This window comes from Pinus tabuliformis, chromosome 6, assembly GCF_031772625.1.
Source record: "Pinus tabuliformis cultivar Carrire ecotype Pingquan chromosome 6, CPIR1, whole genome shotgun sequence".
NCBI classification, from domain to species: Eukaryota; Viridiplantae; Streptophyta; class Pinopsida; order Pinales; family Pinaceae; genus Pinus; species Pinus tabuliformis.
In genome coordinates, this window is record NC_142292.1 from 1,455,062,396 (window position 1) to 1,455,083,507 (window position 21,112).

Consider the following 21,112-nt stretch of genomic DNA (forward strand, 5'->3'; position numbering starts at 1 on the left):
GATTCAAGGTGGTGCCACCATATATATAAATTTGTGTGCGTGTGTGTTTTTGTGTATCAAAATATATAAATGCTTTTTCGATCAGTTTTCAGACATCATCAAAATGTAACATAACAACCCATAGGAAACCTAGAAAAAAATGTGTTAGCCAAATAGTAAACAATAATTTCTAAAAAATAACTAAGACAGAAGAAAAAAATAACTTCTGCTTTCAAAATCAGTTAGAATTTGTCTCCCTCTGAGTCAGAGGGGGTTGATTCTACCTGTTGTTCTCGTGCTTCAGATGTGAAGACACTGAAAGAGTTTATCCATGAGATGAACAAGAGGACTCAACTTGTGAATTTTCTCCATGCTCACTAGCCTTAGGCACAATAGGGAATTTGGATGGCTTAGAAAGAAGGTTTGACTTGGCTCTTTGTTGTTTAGAAACTTACCTTGCAAAGGAGGGATGATGTGAGAGAGGAGTGAATGGTTGAGGTTTTGCAAGAGGCATATAAAAAATATGAGAGGCAATAGTGTGTAAGTGAGATGCATGAGCTTGAGAAGGAGGATTAGGAGGTGAAAAGTTTGGGAATCCTTGTCTACAGCATAGAGGTTGTGTAGAAACAACTTATTCCCAACTGTCATTGACTGGACTAACTAGTGGAGAAGATACATGAAGGGGAACTATAATACCAACTTGTGAAGGATGTTGAGACCAGGGATGTTGTAATGTAGGTTTTTCTTGAGATTTATTTTGGAGCATCCCTAGAAAATTATCCATTTCATATGTAACATACCCCTTAATAGTTGTCAATTTGCATTAAAATGAACAGAGATTCTGGGCCCAATTTCCCCTATGACACATAGGTGTTGGTTTCTATTTTAATTTCCTTTGCCCCTTCCTTTTCCCTTGTTATGATTAAAGAAAATCATTCTACAGATATAATAAATTTTAGAACAGAAAGATTATTACACACATGCATGGAGCTATAGGAAAACATAAATTATCTTACAAACAAAGCCCTAGGTTTTATAGTCAAGAAAAAGGATAAGTAAAATAAGGAACAAGAGAAACATATGTATCTACATAGTCAATCCTGGTGGTAGAGCATAGTTTGCAAATTGATTGTATATTTGAGAAAAAATGTAGGTGAAAAGATGACAAAACCATAGACGTTGATACCAAAAAAATGAGGGTTTCTTGTTAAAATTGAAATGCTTTGAGACCAATCGAATAATAGTTGGCTATTAAAGTAAACTTACCTAGACACTATTCTAGATGCCTGGGTAACAAGGAAAATTATTTGCAGATATATTGGTAAGGACACAAGGTCTTTGATCATTATGAAAGAATACAATGAGAAATATACTAGGTAACAACTTCATGAGGAATTTACAATATGAAATTTTGAAGTCGCACTAATAATTCCTTGAAGCACCCATATGTAACCATAAACAAATCATTTTAGAAATTTGGGGACAAACAAAACTAATTACGGCTATATACTAATAATTTTCATTTAGAGAATTAATTAATTAGGTAATTATTACACTAATGACTATGATTTTTGTAGTTGAAAGTCTTTTCATGTCGGAAAATACAAGCTTGAGGTTTCAAGACCTCAAGTGCTTCAAGTATAAATGCACGAGATTAATGTTATTGAAGCTGGGTAGGAATGCTTGTAACGAGATTGAACATGAAAAATTTCAAATATTTATGAAATAAAAAACTAATATTGGCCATGAGACCAACTATCTTAATACATTCGCATGCAAAAGGAAGTAGGGAAGATAATACAAAAAAATAAACACAGAGCAATCTAGAGAGAAATAAAATGTAGCCTTTTCGACATACCTGGTTGTAAGAGGGTTGCAGAAGGAAATGAAACTTGTAAGCAATGTCCTCCAGGCAATGTAATCCAACACAAAACACAATGAAACACTAAGAAACAATGCAATTTGCTTGCAGAGAAAAATAGGGAAAAAATTTGTGTAAATGGTAGTGTTGAACAATATTTTCTTGAGGGGGCCTCACCAAGGTTCAGCATTAATTAGCCAAATAAATCCCTACACTATTGGCCCTTTTGGCATCAGCCTAGGGAGCGTGGACCGAAGTCTCACCTGAAGCAGTATGGGGGGATGCTAGAACCAAGTGTCTGCACCTGTGAGATGGTTGTGATGTCGTTTGATCTCTTCTATCCCTGCCTTCGCGTAGGTGATATTGCTCTAATAAAAACCCTTTTTTCAGCCTTCAATGCCTTCAGGAAAGTATACGATCTACCTTCGTGCAGCCCTAACCTAGGGCTTAGGTACTTTCCTGTTGCTATGGCAGCTCGTCGTGTAGATTCCTTAATTACCCTAAATGATTTACTTATCTTGTTAAATAAATAAAGTTATCACCGCATAAGCAGATATTCGTGATTGCATTGAATTATTCAATGTAACTACAATCATTCATGCATCATATGAGCATAATAAACGAAATTCATACAAAAGATATCCAAACCCATTACAGAATAAATACACAGAGATTGCAGAATAACTCCTCTTATTGATATCATTCAAGTGATACAAACTCTGTTCACCCTGCGCACACAGTTGCAGGGGTCCGCACACTCAGCTATGGACTATTACCCTAGGCCTCTGCACACTCAACTGCAGAGCCTCTACCTATGCTACAACCCAAGACTTAGACTTCTTCTTGTGACTCTCTTACTCAAGTTATCCTATTAAATACTTAGAGCTTAGTTCTTTTTGTACAATCCCATGGTCTGCGGACCATGGGTAGATCTCTTATAGCTGACCTTACTTTACAAAACTAAGGGTGGACTACCCTTGTGACACATAATATCTTCACGCTTTGTGACCACAAAATGCAGAGTCTTTATAATAATATTACAAAAACTAGATTAAAACATGCGCTTTTAACCCAAAAATTTACCTTAGGGGATCCTGCTCCCAATAGGCCCCCAACAAAAACATCATGACTCACCCTCAAGTCACTCGGCAGGCACGAAGATCTTTGAGCGAAGCTCGTCCAGCTCAACCTTGGTGACAACAACTTTCGCTGTGCACTAAGTTGTTGCTTGCTTCGCCTCTTCGATAGTCTTCTCAGTTACTACCCTTGTGTTCTCATTGTGAAGCTGTTGTTCTGTCACTTGCAGAGTCGCAAGCTTGGTTTTAGTGTTTCCTGTAACCGCATAAGCTTTGTCCAGCCAGGGCTTTAATCGCGCCTTCAGCACTGCTTCCTTGTGTAGCGTTGTGTCTACCTGTTCCTTCATCTACTTGGCTTCCTGCAGCTTGGCTATCCTCGGTGCCAGTGCGACAGTTCGCGCTGTGCCCTTAACTTTTTCATAACACTATTGGAGTTCATGCGCTTCCGTCTTGAGCCTCTGGATGTTTTTGTCCTCCTGCAAGCTGATCAGGACCTCAAACGAATATTCAAACAACTGGGTGTATTCTTCTATTGCACTCTCCACTGCCACGACTGCTTCTGAGACAGTGGCCACCCACTGTTCCTTTACCTTTAGAGGTGTCGAACACTGAGCCCTCAACTGGAGCTCTGTAATTTGCAAGTTCAGCTCCAACTGAACCCGCACCATCTCCGTCTGAGTGTTGCACACCCCTCTAGCCAATTTGTGGATGCGGACCTCGACTGGCTCCTCCTCTGGAGTGGCTAATTTTGGGACCATTCTGTAGGCCTCGTCCATGACCTATATAATATTTTATCTTTGGCTAGTCACCTCGGCCTTGGCAGGGATGAGAACATCCCTCTATAAGCCCATCTGCTCATTATTTATTCTCTTCTCACTGGTTACTTGGAGGGCGCGGTGCTCACAAGCCCTCAGCTCTTCAATTACTCCATCCTGTAAGGAGTGGAGTGCTTCTTCCATCTTTTCATGAACAATGACTTTAACGGTCACCTTCTAGCCGATTTGCGTGATTTCTTCTTGGGTAGTGTAGCTCCCTTTGCATTGTTACAGACCCAGTGACATGTCTTTGCCTTGCACCATCTCCAGTTGCTCAACTCCCCAAATTGGGCAGTGTAGTTTATAGTCCCACGCCTCCTTTCAGCTACCTAGAGCGCTAAGACTGTGCTACTTTAATTTAGTCACATGGCCGGACCACCAGTGTATGGCTTCAAGCAACTGCCATTCACCTTTCCTCGTAAGGGCTCTCCATTTAACTTGACCAACTATACCACTCCTCTCTCGGTAATCTCCTTAATAACATAAGGCCCTAACCATTACATCCTGAATTTTCCTGGAAATATATCAAACTTACTATCATACAACAAAACTATATCATTTACCTTACATGAATACAACTTGATGTGTCAATCATGCCATGCCTTTTGTCGCTGCTTTTGGACCTACTGGTGAAATCCAACCAAAAATATTTCTTCTTCGAGCTCATCTAGCTATGGGAGGCTCTCTCCCAGGGCTCTGTGATCCATCATACCTATGAGTGATGCTATGTGCAGACTAGGCACGATGTATTCCATAGACATTACAGCTTCCACACCATAGACAAGCCTAAAAGGGGATTGTCCCATCAACTTCTTGCATGTCGTTCGATAAGCCCACAACACTGCAGGTAGGCATAGGTCCCAATCACCTTGTTGAGCATTGCAAAGTTGGTTAGCACATTTTCAAGAACTTTGTTGAACGCCTCCACTGTCCCATTAGGCTGTGGGTCATAAGGTGTGCTCTTCTGGTGGTATACCTGACATTCCTTCATTAGTGTGCTAATCATCTCATTCAAGAATTGCATACCACGATCACTCATCAAGATCCTTGGACATCCAAATCGCATCAGTACATGTTCAAATAATAACTTCATGGCCATCGTACCTATGAAATCCTTCACTTGCTATGCTTTTGCCCAACGAGTTAAATACTCCATCGCAGTGATAATGTACCTCACTCTTATCTTCCCTTGTGGATGAATGGGTCCCACAAAATCTATTGCCCACTTCTCGAAGGGTTGCAATGTCATTCGTGGATTCAAAGGCATTTCATGCCTCCACAATGGCCTGCCTATTCATTGACATACATAACACACCTTACAATATGTTTTTTAATCATGATGAAGGGTTGGCCACCACAACCCTGCGCATAGAATCTTCTGCATGGTTTTTGTCCCTGCATAGTGTCCTCTCGCAGCACCCCCATTACCATCCACGAGGATGCTACTTCGTTCAAACTTAGGTACATACTATCACAATATCTCCTCAGTACCCATATTGTATAGATGCCCAACAATGACAAAAAATTTGTCATGCACACCACTAATTCTTTATTTTGCTAGATAGAGTATCTTTTTGGTGCAGTTCCTATTGTTAGGAAGTGTATTATATCCTCGAAATGACCATCCACGACACGCACTACAAATAGTTGTGAGTTAGGCAATCCTTCTTCCAAGTTAGTAGGTTCCTCCCCCGTTTCAATGTGCAACAGATGGTCTCCTCTCGCATTCAATCATCCAGGCTTCACAACAACTTCAAAACCGTACTCCTGGAAAAATAAGAGCCATCTATAGATTCACCCCCCTAACACAGGCTTATTATCTAGGTACTTCAGTGCATAGTGATCCGTATACATATTAAAATGGCCTCTTAGCAAGTAGTGTCAATACTTCTAGAGTGCATACACCATAGCTAGCCACTCGTGTTTAGTTGTAGAGTAGTTCTTCTCTGTTTTGCATAATGTACGGCTTACACAGGATGGTCCAAGCCTTCTTTTCCATCCTACTTTAGTACTGCCCCCAGCACTATACATGACGTGTCGAGATGTATAGGAAACTCTTTATTCTAGTCCGGGAAGACTAGAATCAGTGCAGTAACCATATTTTCTTTCAATATATCCAAGATTTTCTTACAGTCATCGTTCTAGTAGAACGTGGCATCCTTCTTCAACAATTTTTCCATCGGTGCGGTGATCTGGGCATAGCTTTTGATAAACTTTGTGTAATAACTCATATGTCCTAACAATGAAACCATTTGTTGGCTTCACGGGGCTTGACCCAAGTTTAGTGTTAATTAGCCAAACAAATCCCTACACTACTGGCCCTTTTGGCATTAGCCCACGGAGCACAGAATGAAGTCTCACCCAAAGCAGTATGGGGGTATGTTGGAACCAAGTTTCCACACCCTTGAGATGGTTTTGATGTCATTTGCTCTCTTTTATCCCTGCCTTCGCACAGGTGATCTCACTCTAAGACAAATCCTTTATTCTGGCCTTCAATGTCTTTGTGAAAGTATATGATCTACCTTTGCATAGCCCTAACCTAGGGCTTAGGTACTTTCACATTGCTATGGTAGCGCGCCTTGTAGATTCCTTAATTACCCTAAGTGATTTTCTTATCTTGTTAAATACTTAAAGTTATCACCACATAAGCATATATTCGTGATTGCATTCAATTATTCAATGTAACTACAGTATTTCGCACATCATATGAGCATAATAAAGGAAATTCATACAAAAGATATCCAAACCCATTATAGAATAAGTACCTAGAGATTGCAGAATAGCTCTTTTTATTGATATCTTTCAAGTGTTACAAACTTTTTTCACCTTGCGCACACAGCTTCAAGGGTCCACGCACTCATTTGTAGACTTCTACCCTAGGCCTTTGCACACTCAGCTGCAGAGCCTCTACCTACGCTACAACCTAAGACTTAGACTTCCTCTTATGACTCTCTTCCTCATGTTATCCTATTAACTACTTAGAGCTTAACTCTTTTTATACAATCCCATGGTCCGCGGACCATGGGTAGATCTCTTACATCCGACTTCACTTTACAAAATTAAGGGAAGAATACCCTTGTGACACATAATATCTTCATGCTCCGTGACCACAAAATGCCAAGTCTTTACAATAATATTACAAAAACTTGACTAAAACATGGGCTTTTAGACCCAAAATTGCCCTTGGGGGATCTCGCTCCCAACAAGTAGTTTTAGGAATGACCAAGAATCGAATGCATAAATTTGTGGTGGTGGAGTAAATGTGGGAGATATGATCAAATGGGTGCATTAACGGAGTTGAATGTCGAAAATGTTCCAAATGTGGAATATCATAGTGGAATTTCAATGTGGAGGGATCTTTCATCACAACCTTTGTAATAGTCGATAAATTCATGGTGGTTACAAATTAAGGTTTTCAATCAAAATTATTGAGGGGAGCCCAGGGTAAATTTTAAGGATGGAAGTTTATCTTAATGTTTAGAAACCTTGGCACATCTTACTAGTCCCTAATATGAAAACTATAATAAAATTGGTGATATTTTTGTAGAAATAATTATATTTCCAATGATTTTATATTATTCTATATAAAATTTCAGCGATTGTTAAGGTAAAATAATTTTGTGTTGTAAAATTTTGGCGAATAATTTTTAGGAAAAAATGGAAACTAGAGAATCTTTTTTTTGGAAAAAGCATGGAAAATTAGGCCACGTGCGAGTATTAAACCCTAAAATATTCCCTAGAGACAACTGTGATGCACCATATCTCTTCCAAATAAGTTATAAAACTTCTCATTAATGTAGTCACATAATTATAATCTTTCCCAATCCATTGGACATTTGATACATAGGCGCCATATTAATATCATGCAGTTGAGACCATTTTCCGCTGAATACAAAATGAAAGCCTGACAATAAAAAATTGAGGGAATTGAATTTTTTCTCATTTGTGAAAACTTCTAAAATTATGAATTTTAATAAATGACTTAAGGAATATTTGAATGCCAAATTATATACAACACATATGGTTGAAGCCAAGCCAGGGTTATCAAATTCTGGTAATATTGTCAAACCAAACATTCATTCAAGTGGAAAACATACATATAAACATATGCATATAAATTGTGTATGTATATAAATGTCATATGCACAACCATGCTTAACAATCTTCAAACATATAATTCAACAATGTGGATGCGTTCATAATCCCATTCATAATTACATGTATACCATGAACAAGATCACAACTCCCGCATAATCTCTAATATATACTTTATGTTTGAAAGTCCATTTGCACCCATAACACACCAATATGAATCATAGTGGTGCACAACATAGATATACATAGTTTAACATGACACGATTTAAATTTACTATAGTTTCCACAACGAAATATCACTAGGTAATCATAATATTGAACTGAGACTAATTGTTTATGTCACTCCCAACCAACATATACAACTTTAACTTTGTATTTAGGAACCTATTTTCATATTTGAATATTTGTATGTAGATCACTAATTATCCATTCTATCATTCTTGCTATGAATTCGTACTTATAGTATTGTTATGGTGAAAGACACTTCTTATAGAGGGGTCCCACCTATTAAGTCTCACTGGATAACTAATAATAATGAATAGTTAAAGATAGTTTAACATGAAATGGTTTGAAACTGGGATTATTGTTGACTATCATCAACATGTGTCTTTGAAGTTATAGGTTGATTTATTTGAATGTAAAGTTATCGTTACAAATATATTCTTATTTCTCATAGCAACAACTTTCGACACTACTAAGGAGGATATGGCCATGTCTTGATACATTCCAAATCATGATGGTGTAGTGAAACTCTCCCTTAACAACTAAATCACAAGTGAATCTCTAATAGGAGTATAGTAACACAATTGACTAACTCATTACTGGTGAGGGCTGATAGGTTTCGATCACTACATGCTATAAGTAGGGGCCCAACTTCAGTGAGATGTATGGTGCTTCTTTGCATTTACAATTGGAGATAATGTCTATTGTCTTGTAGCTAATAAATATATTCCTCATATTTTCTTGCTTGCATGGATGCAGTATCGTACTATAACTAGAAATCAGGATGTGGCATCCTTCTCTATAGATACAGTTGGAGATATTGTCCATTGTCCTACAGCTAAAAAATATATTCCTCACATTTGATTTGCCTAGATGGATGTCATAACTTAACTATAATGTGATTGCTAGGGTGTATATCAATTGTAGCAAGATTTATTAGCAAGTGAAACATGTTGGAGAATGATAATTGAATGTATTTTTAATGCTTGATTAGAAACCTTCCATTTAATTCCAAAATATAATATTTTTTTCATACATGTCTTGATAGTTCAATACGAAACTTTCCATACAATTCTAAAATGTAATTGTCTACCAACCTAATTAGCTAGTACAAATTTAATTGTTCATCAATTCTAAAATGTAACTATCTATTAACATAATTAGTTAGCACAAATATAGATCCCAATAAACAAACAATTTTAATTTTGCATCTTTAAACCACTATTTGTTGAATGTAACTATTGACTACATATTGTAGTTGTTAGGTAGTTTACTTAGTCAACAATTTTAGTAGTGTAGTGTAGTTCATTCAATGCACAAGTAGTTTTTTGCAATAGTGAATTGGTCGTATCAAACAAGTTTTTAAATTGAGCCAAATAAATAATTGTATATATTTTCTACGTAACAATGTTTTGGTGTGGTGTGAAAAAATTGCATATAATGTTATAAGAGCTCTAAAAATCCAATGAATTTTCAATATGGTAAGCACTATGTTTTATTATGTTTTTTCACTCTTAATCTCAAGTATTGACATGGTATTAGAGTCATATCTTTATCCAGAAAGACGAAGATAGCCTAGAAGAAAGGTCATGTTGAATATTTGTTTTTGGTATTGGAGTTTTTATGTTTGTCTTGAGCATATTTATAGATTTGTCCAGTCCATGCTTAAATCACCATAGATTCCAATCACTCTTTTTGCAGGGGCCACCATTTTTGTTGTAATCACTGTCAAAGTGTTATTTAGAGAGGAGAAAGTACCAATTTTTGCGAAGGCAAAGCATGAGAGGGGCCACTAGAGTTGTAATCCACCATTATTGAGTTTCATAGGGAAGAATGTCCATGTTAGTGTTGATTTTCATAGGGAAGAATGCCCATGCTAGTATTTCTCTAACTTGTGCTACATCAAGAGACCCAAGGGTGTGTTGTAGCTTGATCATACCGTCAATGGAGAATTAGAGCTTAATATTTCCATGAAGATAAGGAGAAGTCACACTATATATGGAAAACAAAAGTCATGTTTTACACCAAACAGATAATGTTTCATTTCTTTTCTTTGCAGAGGACTTGTTGTCAGAGGGACCTATATGCCGAATTTGATATGAGGTTTCCTTGAATAGTTGTTCATCCATTATAAGTCCATATTTCTTTATGGAGTCAACACAAGATCTACTGATGCTGATATTTTTTTTTTGGATGCACCATTGTAGATCACATTCGATGTCTTATAGGAAGAAATTCTAATGGCACCAAGGTGTCTTTACATTTCTCAAGTACTCCATTATCTGTCATATTTTCCTAAGCCAAAGTTTTAATACCTTCACTAAGGTTTTAGTGAGGTTAAAATTGAGTAGAAGCACCCCAATCCATAGTAAATAGGAGTTGTTACAGAAGTGAGTGATGGCTTTTACTAGCAATTGGAACACACATGGTCCCAAAATGAATCGAACAAATTATGAATTGTAGTCAACTACGATCAAGGTATTTTTGAAGAATTTGGACTATTGAGAAGTGGAGTCAGGAAATATGAAGAACTTTAAGCTATAGACTTAGAATTAGTGATAGATTCCCCAAAAAAATCTTTAGCAGAGAGCCAAAAACGGATTTAAGAGTACTACAAAATCTGCACAATAGACTTGAAGACTTCACATTCATTAATATTGCATCAGTAACCATTGTTCACAAGTCTGGTGAATTTTTTGAAAAATCATAACAATGCACAAATAAAGTCAAGAATGATAAAGCTTTAGATAATTGTGAAGAACTTTAAAACTTTAGAAATTTTAGATACTAAAATAATAGATTATTTTATGAATTAGGTCATTGATGTAGTAAATTAGCTTAGAGCTCATGGAGAGCATGTCACTGATCAAAATGTGGCTGAGAAAAAATATTAGAAGTCTTCGAACTTCATTCGACATGATTGCACTAAAAAAGAGGAAAGTAAAGGTCTAGCCTAGTTTTCAATTGAAGAATTGATAGAATCAATATTAATCCATGAGTGCATAATTAAAGGTGGAAATGACTTATTACAAATTTCGTTTCAAACTCAAGCCACAATTAGTAGAGGAAGAGGTAAAGCTAATAGAAAAAATAGGATGAAGAGGAAGAGGATATTCCAACAAAATAAATAATGCATCAAGTCAACCATAACAACCATCAGATCAACCTCAAAATCAATTAGGAAGAGGTAGAAACAAAAGAGGGAGAGGGAGGATAGAGAATTCAAATATATAATTTTTTTATTGGAGTAACTATGGCTATTTTGAATGTGAATGCAAGAAGAAACAATAAGATTTGAACAAATGTTGTGCAAACTTTTAAAGCATTGGTGATGATGCACCATCTTCCATGTTTCTTTCTTGTTCAAAAGTACAATAAAATAAAAATAAATCTCTAGTTACTAGATTCTGCTTGCACTAACCAAATCAATGATAACAAAAAATGTTTTTTCATGTTTTGATGAGACAAGTAAATTTCATATTAAATTGGGTGATGGAAATATTGTTAATGCCTTAGATAAATGTGCAATATAGTTATAAACAAGTAAAATAAAAAGAAATACAATCATGATGTCTATTATGTACAAAGTTTGAAACACAATCAACTAAGTGTTGAAAAGATGAATGAAAATGGCATTAAATTCAAGTTTAAAGGTCATGCCTAGATAATTATTCACAAGCCACCTAGTCAGAGAGTGATAGAAAGGATCCAAATAGTTAAACACATGATGTTTCCTCTAGTGATGAGAAATGTCAAGAAGTCATTCTCTCAGTTTCTGACACATTTTGATTAAACTTGCTCATGGAATCTTATATATGGCCATTTAGCTATTCACAGTCTTGATATTTTGCAAAATAAGTCTATGGTTCTAGGTCTACTTGTGACATATGTCTATCATAATCTGTGTGAAAGTTGTATCATTTTCTAAACAATAACACCAAAGAAATAATTTTCTAAAAGATGCTAGCTATAAAGCCCAAAGTCCAGTCTACTTAGTAAACACAAACCTTCGTGGTATAATGCAAATCTAGTAAATAGGAGGATGTTTTTGTTTTCTAAACTTTATTGATGATTTGAACATAATTACATGGTCCTTCTTCATTAAAATGAAATCGAATATATTTGGAAAATTCAAGAAATTTACATCCATTGGAAAGAACCAAAGCGGAAAGATTTTTTTTTTTGACATTATATAGAGGAGGTGAATATGATTGTAAATAATTAGCAACCTATTTTAGGGATATCAAAAGGCAACTAGCGGGAAAGTACACTAAAAAAAAATGGAGTAGTAGAAAAAAAATCAGATGATCATGAATATGACAAGAAGCATGTTGAACACAAAGGGATTTTTATATGAGTAGTGAGTAGAAGTAGGAGTATACTTGGTTTATATTTGAACACATATCCATCTAAAAGAATTAAATAAAATTCTCCCCTAGAAGGTTACATTTGTATGAGGACAAGTGCATCACACTTGAGAATCTTTGATTGTGTTTCTTGCTCACATGTTTTGAATAAGATAAGAAGGAAATTTGATGACATAAGTGAAAAATTCATATTTGTTGGTTATAGTGAAGAATCCAATGCCTATAAATTGTATGATCCTATCACCAATAAAGGAATTATTTGAAGAGATAATAAATTCTTTGAAAATCAAACATGGAATGATCAAGATAACAAAACAAACACCAATGAACCTTCATCATATGCATTCGAAGCAAGTGAATCAACAAAAGTGGAATAGCCATAACATGGACTGCCACATATATAAGTACCAACTGAAGGGACAAACCAACAAGCACTAAATGAACACATTCCATCCTTAAGGAGTGAATCTGATACAAACATTTATTAACAACTTGATAATGAACAAGTACATTTGTTTTATTGTGTTGGGAGTTGTTATAGGCAAGTTTGTCTCATCTAATCAATCATCCTCCTAATGGGATCATTCACATCCTATTTCCCCTTTACATCATCAATGCACAAATACCTATGCATGACTCCCTCATTCCCCATAAGTTTTGGCCTAAAAAGCATCATCTGAGTGAGTTTTAGGACCAATGCACCATGACCTCTTGCTACAAAGTGTTCACCTATAGGTTTCTCCACTGTCGCCTGCCTTTATCACCTACATGTTATTGTCCTTGCACCTATGTTGGTTCCAGAAAGTCAAGAAAAAGAGAGAGAACCCTGAATCCTCCATCTCTAGAAGCTTCTAGGATTTTTTGTAACCATTTATCTCAGACAAAACACTAGAATCCTATCCTATCCTACCTTAGAGTTTCCATCCCTTATCTTTAGATATCATCCTCCCATCAAGAGGGGATCTCGATCCCAATATTAGTAAAAGGATAAGAATTCCTGACTTCCCCCACTCCTCTATATATTTACAGTCTTCCATATGCAATAGCTTAGCTTATCGAGAGTGATTCTACCCTTATGATATTATTGCAAGAGTTATTCTTTAATGCATTTAGGGTGACTCAAGGAACACTTTGGGACAAAGACAGGACAATTCAACAACTTGGAGGAGCTATTCTACAAGATTAACACATATCCATGCTTGTAACTCACTCCATTTATATCAATAGAAACAATTACTTTATTTTCCTATATGTGATGTCATTATTTCATATATTTCAATAACATGTTGATATGTTCAATAAAGTACATAGATGATGATACGTAGATATCATAGTTTCTTTGCTTGTGTTGTCTATTTGTGCAGGTTCTAATTTTGGAATATAGAGTTAGGATTGGAACATTCATGCCATAGAAGGAGTGAAACATACGATAGATTCCAAGTAGGTTTTTTCCCCTCATGTACTTACTTTAAAGAAAACATTGGGTCCTTTATATTCTTGTTGTTTCTAGGTTAGCCATCAAGCCTAGGCGATATAATTTTGTCCGTAATTGTAAATCCTGCATAAAAGAATTGTTGACCATACTAGGGAGTTTTGTATTCCCTTAGTGGTTTCCTTCTCCATTGTGTTTGATTTACCTCTATCATATACCTTTCTTGATTTAGTCATCCAAGAACAGACCTATTAAGTGATTGCATTGAGTCTTGTTTGCAATTTTTGTGTTGGAATCCTCTTTCCCAGAACCATCATACCCTTTGGCCTTCTAAAAGAGAATTGCACTCCACCTACACTCTCTTTGTGCCTTCGTAAACCCTCACCTAGGCCCTCTCTGTTCCTTCATTGCAAATAAGTGGGGCCTCTTATGCACCTTCATTTATTCTTGTTTTTGCACAAAATTTTCCTTATTTTCTTATTATTGATTTGATTAGCCTACTTCCAACTACCTTTCCATGAGTCTTGATTATCTTGTGGTCTCTCTAAAGCCTCCATTTGGTTTCCAGTTTGCCTTTGATAATAATTTATTATATTTTCCTTTGTTCTTGTCATTAGGTCATTAGCAAGGTAAATTTTTTAGTCATTGAGTGCTTGAAAGAATTAGTGTTTTAGATATTGTTCTAAATAGTTTTCTTTTATCAATGATCAGAAAAATATCTTAGTTTTCATCAAAAAATTAAGTGGGATACAAAAGAAAAATCTTATGCATCATGCATTGCATATAGGGATTTTATTAGAAAAGTGAAGTTATAGCAATTGATTGTTGCATCACTCGTTTGTTGCATTTCTGATTGATTTCTTATTCCCCTACTTAGTTAGGCCTTTCACTATTAAAAGGAAAATGAAAAGAGTTGTTTTTGTAATATTGGTTGCATCATAGGATTGTTCAGCTGGCATTGATTTCTTGAGCCTTCAAACTAAAACTTAATTGAAGATCAACATTAAAATTCACTTAATTAACCTAAGGAGAATTTGAAACTTAACGACACGCATAGAGGCCTCTGCTAGAGACATGTTTTGGTGTTGTTAAACATAACATATGTCGTTAGTTTCTAGTGTTGCATCCTAGGTGTGAAATCTCATTCCATGTACCTTTGAGTATATTAGTGGTGCTCCATCCATGTAAAATATCTGGGAAAGCTCTCATCAAACAGTTACACAATAGACAACATTACTATGGACTATGCTCCCATGTACCACTGGGTATATTTTGGGAGTCCTCTATAAGTTTATATCCATCCATAGATAACCAAGTTGATCGCCTTGTATACCATGATACACCGAACACGACATTCGAGGAGATTTCCTGCACGTACATTAAGTCCTTGGTTCGGTAAGGTGTATATTGCAATTGATCGTTACTTGGTAAACCTTTATGCCTAGTTACCTATTTGTTTTGTTTGTGTCTTTAATTTCTAAAATCAATTAATTGACCATAGAAAAAAATCCTTCCCATGGAATAAATCCTTAGTGGGTGTTTGCTTAAGACTAATCGAAACAACTTTGGATTCTACCAATCAAGGGAACCCCTCTAACAGGAATCCTATTCCTTTTCCTTCTCTTGGAAATATTGGTGCTCCTTATATGGAAATGTTTCTTGTTCCCAGATTTATCATTGGCTTTCCGATTTGGTTATTTTTGACCCTTATAGTTATGAATACCCAAACTAATTCTCAATTGAGTTCTCCTCCACCTGAACAACATGAACCTTATGTTGATCCTAAAGTTGGCCCTCTTCCTTGCTCACATATTTTTTCTTCATCCCTTTCTTCCTCTTCGATTGGTGAAATTGTTGATTCTAGTAACCAGGAAGCTAGGAAGAAGAAAAAAGGATGAAGAAAAAGAACAAAAATAAGCAGGGGGAACCAAGAAACCATTGCTACGGACAAAACTATTATAGAAAAATATTCTAGTCACCCAATAAAGTTAAATTCCCTTGCATGTTAAGAAAGGGTGAACACCTTCTTAGATATTCTCTCAGTATTCCCAATGTATTAGAAGTGTGGTCCATAGGCTCACGTCGGCCTTTTTCATCAACGTTTGGAGATCACACAGGTGAAAAACCATCAACTACTAAAAATAAGGTCCATGGTAAAAATGGTAAAGTTAAATTTCATTGTAAGTTATGAGAATGGAATCATCCTATTCACCTTTGTCCTTATATAGATGAAGCCTCATAAGTGTTGGAAAACCTTACGGCTTCTTAGCCTCGACTCTTGGTTGGTTACCAAAAGTTTTCTCCCAATCCTCCACTAGTTAATGAAGTGATTGATCATAATCCATGTCCAATCAATCCCACTCTCTCTGAGCATTATTCCCATGTGTCCATTCGCAGCCAAAAATTGGTTGAGAAAATGGTTGACTCGATTCCACCCTAAGTTGATCGTACCTTTCTCGTAGAGTGTGAACTTCATACGCTTAGGTACTTCTCATTTTTTTAGGTTCTAATGAACTGGGGGATATTTATCCCATTCCAATGGCACAAAGGGGAAATCCTACCATTCCCAAAACACTGGAGAGTAGTTCTCCCATTCGCATAGAATAAGGTAGAATTTATCTCGTTTACACGAAACCCCCTCAAAGTAGTATGGCCACTTCCTTTGATTGGAGTTGACCGACAAGATATCATCTTCCTCCTGACGTGCCCTTCCAGATCATGGTACAAGATTATAATGTGGCTATACCTAGCACAATCACATATGAAGGTGTGTATTTTATTATTGTATCCTCAACTGCTTGGAAAGATTTAGGTTCTCCACAACTTGTGCCCATTACCTAGATATTTTTTGGCTTTTAATAGAGGAACTAGTTAACTGTTGGGGATCCTTCCTCAACTTCCTATTACTTTGGGAGGAAGGACTGTCTATATTGATGTGATGGTAGTCCAATTCCATTTGGATTTTAATTTAATCCTTGGCCATGACTATCTTTATGTCATGTGAGCTCTTGTCTCTTTAGTCTTTCCTGTTATGTGTTTCCAACATGAAGGAATAATCGTGACCATTGACAAACTTTCATTCATTGGTTATAATCAACTAAATTCCCTAAATGGTCCTTATATGAAATTGGTATATCCCCAGCCACAAATTAATTATGTGGAAACCTGTTCCATGCCCGCATCTACTGATTATCTAGTAGGTGATGTAGTGCATCATTTACTAGGGACATTAGAGTTTGATCTTTCCATTGGATCCTTTGATATTTATCCCTTCCAGAGCGTTGTTCTGCCATCATATGAGAACCTCTTTGAAGCCATGGTATCATGGAGGCAATGATGAGGATCAGAGTAGAGTTCCTTTTCTTGTGTAAAGCTCCTTAAAAATGAAAGAAGGTCCTCAGAGCAGAGTTATTTTTCTTTTGTCAAGCTCCTCAAAAAATAAAACAAGGTCCTTGGAGTGTAGTTCCTTGTCTTGTGTCAATATCGTTAAATGATGAAACAAGGTCCCTGGAGCAAAGTTCCTTTTCTTGTGTCAAGCTCCTTAAAAAATGAAAAAAGGTCCCCGGAGAAAAGTTCCTTTTCTTGTCTCAAGCTCCTTCGAAAATGAAACAAGGTTCCAGGGGCAGAGTTCTTTTTCTTGTGTCAAGCTCATTAAAAAATGAATCAAGGTCTAGAGAAGAGTTCATTTTCTAGTGTCAAGCTCCTTAAAAAATGAAACAAGGTGTCAGAGGAGAGTTCCTTTTCTTGTGTCAAGCTTATTAAAAAATGAAACTAGCTCTCATGAGGATAGTTCTTTTACTATGTCAACCTCGTTAAAAAATGAAATATGTTCCTGAGTAGAGTTCTTTTCCCATGTCAAGCTTGTTAAAAAAAGAAACAAATTCCTTTTTAATTAGATTCATTGATTAGTTCTCATAAATTCCCAGTGGAGTCTTTCACTTGATCTCGTAAATGAACCTTCATTCCATCCACCTGTTAGTATGTTGTAGTCTACTTAGGTGCATGAAATGAAGCTTGGGGCTCATGTACCTCGAATTCAGTCATTATGTTGGGGCCATGAAAACTTATTTCAAGCATAGTTTTTCCTCTATTTCAATCTTGCATAAAAATCAAACCAATTTCAAAACAATTTCCAATGTTTCAAGCTTCTCTAAAAATGAAAGAATTCCCATTTTATCCCTCGAGATTTCAATTTTTATCATTAGTTTATCCAAATCACCTTGGTTTTTTCTTTCCGTCATCACCATCTTCTTGGTTGATCATACACTTTCACTTAGTTGTTTTACCCTTGCCTAAGTAACCATTGTGATAAGTGGTCTTATTAGTTAGCCTCTTGACCTTTATCTATTTTGAGGAGTTCCATCATTACCGGAATGAGTTTCTACCCTTTATACCACTCGTTCCTCTAGGAGGAGTCCTCTTTCAGCTCTTTTCAAACTCCCAAAATATGAAAATATCATCGATCACTTGTGTTTTAGAGTTTGTAAAAGTAAAAGGAAAGACATATACCCAGTATAAGTTAAACCCTTTTCCAGACCGAGATAGGCTATCTGCAAAAAAGGAAAGCCTTAGTCAAATATGGCTAAGAGGTTCTCTTGGGTATTGTTTTCTACCTTATCAAACCTAAGGGATTACATATGAGAAAGGATATCTGGAGTTTTATTTTTCACCTCTTTTTCAAAATCTCTAAAAATAAAAGAGAAGTTGAATTTTACCTTCGCTATACTTGTTAAAACACTAAGCAATGATGGACTTGTCAAATAGGACAAGCTTGAGCCACTCCTTCTCAAGGTTCATGAAATATGCTCAGAGGGATTCATTCGAAGGATAGATTTATAGATCAAGCATATCTTATCCTCCTTAAGGTTGTTAAAAAATAAAGAGGTACTGACTAGTATGGTTCGGAAACTTGGGAAAACAGGGTACTCCATTTGTTAATGGAAACGAGTTGATATTGAACACGAAACTCTTCCACTTCATCTTCATGGTTGTTGGGTTGTGGAATCTACTTATCTTTCGATTCATCATACCTTCATGAAACATCCATTTTGGTTTTGGGTCAATGTTACCAACTCCATTTCAATGTCACCATTGTGTTCAAGAGAAATCATTCAGTTGATATTTGTTACAATACTCTTAAGCCTTCCTTCCTTGTTTTCCTTTCTTGGTCTACTTTCATACCACCATCATTCTGATCATCTTGGCTCAATCATCATACATGTATCATGTCGTTGATGGGGGATACATTAAGGCCCTCTTATGACAGATCACTTCCTATCAACATCAATACATTACCTAGGAAGTTGACTTAGAAACACGGATCGGTACCTTGACGCTTGCATACATCAATGGAAAGTTTCCTCACTTTCGGAGATAAGTTTACATCAATTTACCTCAACCAAAATATTTTGTGTGGTGTTTGATATAAACTCATTTATTCACAACATACGAATTGTACTTGAGTACCTATAGGGCCATTAACACCATCGATGGTTTCTCTCGTGTTTTTAACTACTTACATCATCGGCTGGTAATCAGATGGTGTCTACCATGTTCAACCTCATCTCATTGATTCACATTGTTAGACTCATATGTTGGTTGGTCATGTGAACGAGATAGAAGACCCCATATCTAGTTTCTGCCATCAAGACATTGATTTCAGCATTTTACAAAGATCGTTATGTATGATGGCTATGATCATAGTAGCAGTCATCCAATCACGATTCCACCATCAGTCATTAGTGGGCATTTTATTTTGATCATTGTAAAAGTAATGTTATCTTATGTGTTGAGTATCGGTATGCCTCCCTTAGCAAAAGAAATATCATGATGTAAATGTATAGTAATTTGAGATAGTCTCACCAGTTTTTCTTGACCCCGACTTGTCAAAAAGTAAAGCATTGCAGTTAACAGTCATCATTTATGAATTTTTCATTTAGGGGCCACTCTGTTATAAGTTATTTTGTCTCATATGATCAATCAAACTCCTAATGGGATCATTCACATCATATTCCCCCTTTATATCACCATTTCACAAAGCCCTATGCAAGACTCTCTCATTCCCCACGGTTTCTCCCTTAAACTGCATCATCCATGCTAGTTTTAGGACCAACGCACCCTCGCCTCTTGCTGGACAATGTTAACCTATAGGTTTCTCCATTGTGGCCTGCGTTAATGACCTACAGGTTGCTCCACTGTGGCCTGCATGGATCACCTACAGGTTGCTCCACTGTGGCCTGCGTGGATCACCTACAGGTTACTCTCCTTGCACCTATGTGGGTTCTAGAAAGTTGGGAAAAAGAGAGAGAATCCTGAAGCCTCCATTTCCAGAAGCTTCTAGGATTTGTTGTAAGCATTTACCTCATATAAAACAATTGAATCCTAACTTATCCTACCTTGGAGTTTCCATCCCTTATCTCTAGATTTCATCCTCCCATCAAGAGTTGATCCCAATCCCAAGATTCATAAAAGGATAAGAACTCCCAAGTTATCCCACTCCTCTATATATTTACAACCTTCCATATGAAAGAGGTTGGCTTTTGGAGAGTCATTCTACCCTTATGCTACTATTGTGACAGTGATTCTTTCATGCATTTAGGGTGATTGGAGGTAAACTTTGTGACAAATAAAGGACAAGTCAACAACTTGGCAGAGCTCTTCTACAAGATTGACACCTATTTATGGTTGTAACTCACTCCATTTATATCAATACAAAGAGTTCTTTTGTTTTCCTATATGTGATGTCGCTATTTCATGTATTTGAATACCATGTTGATGTGTTGAATAAGGTAGATAGATGATTCTACATAGATCTCATAGTTTCTTACCCTGTGTTTTTTAGTTGTGCAGGTTCTAATTTTGGTAGTTGAAGCTAAGATTGGAACAATCAAGCCAAAGAAGGAGTGAAACTTACGACAGATTCCCAGAATGGAAAATTTTAGGGGCTAATATTCGTCATAGCCTAACTTTCCATAGTTTTTTCAATAAAAGATTTGCCAATTTCCATTTTTTTCTAAAAATGATTTGCCCATGTTTTATACTATAAAATTATTTTAACTTAAAAATTGTCAAAATTGTATAAAGACTATATATAAAACTATTATAAATTTTCATGTTTTTACAAAGATGTCAACAAACATTTTATAATTTGCAATTTGGGGACTAGTAAGATTCACCAAGGTTTCTAACTTTAAGATAAATTTTCATCCTTAAAATTTTCCCTGATTCCAAGTACGTTTCTTCCCCTCATCTACATACTTTAAGGA

General features: G+C 36.1%; 1 pseudogene; it reads right to left on the reverse strand.

The window, feature by feature from the left end:
- Nucleotides 1–3,341: 3,341 nt before the first annotated feature.
- LOC149264099 (tubulin-folding cofactor D pseudogene) overlaps nucleotides 3,342–21,112 on the reverse strand; it is a 47,902-nt pseudogene continuing 30,131 nt past the window's right edge.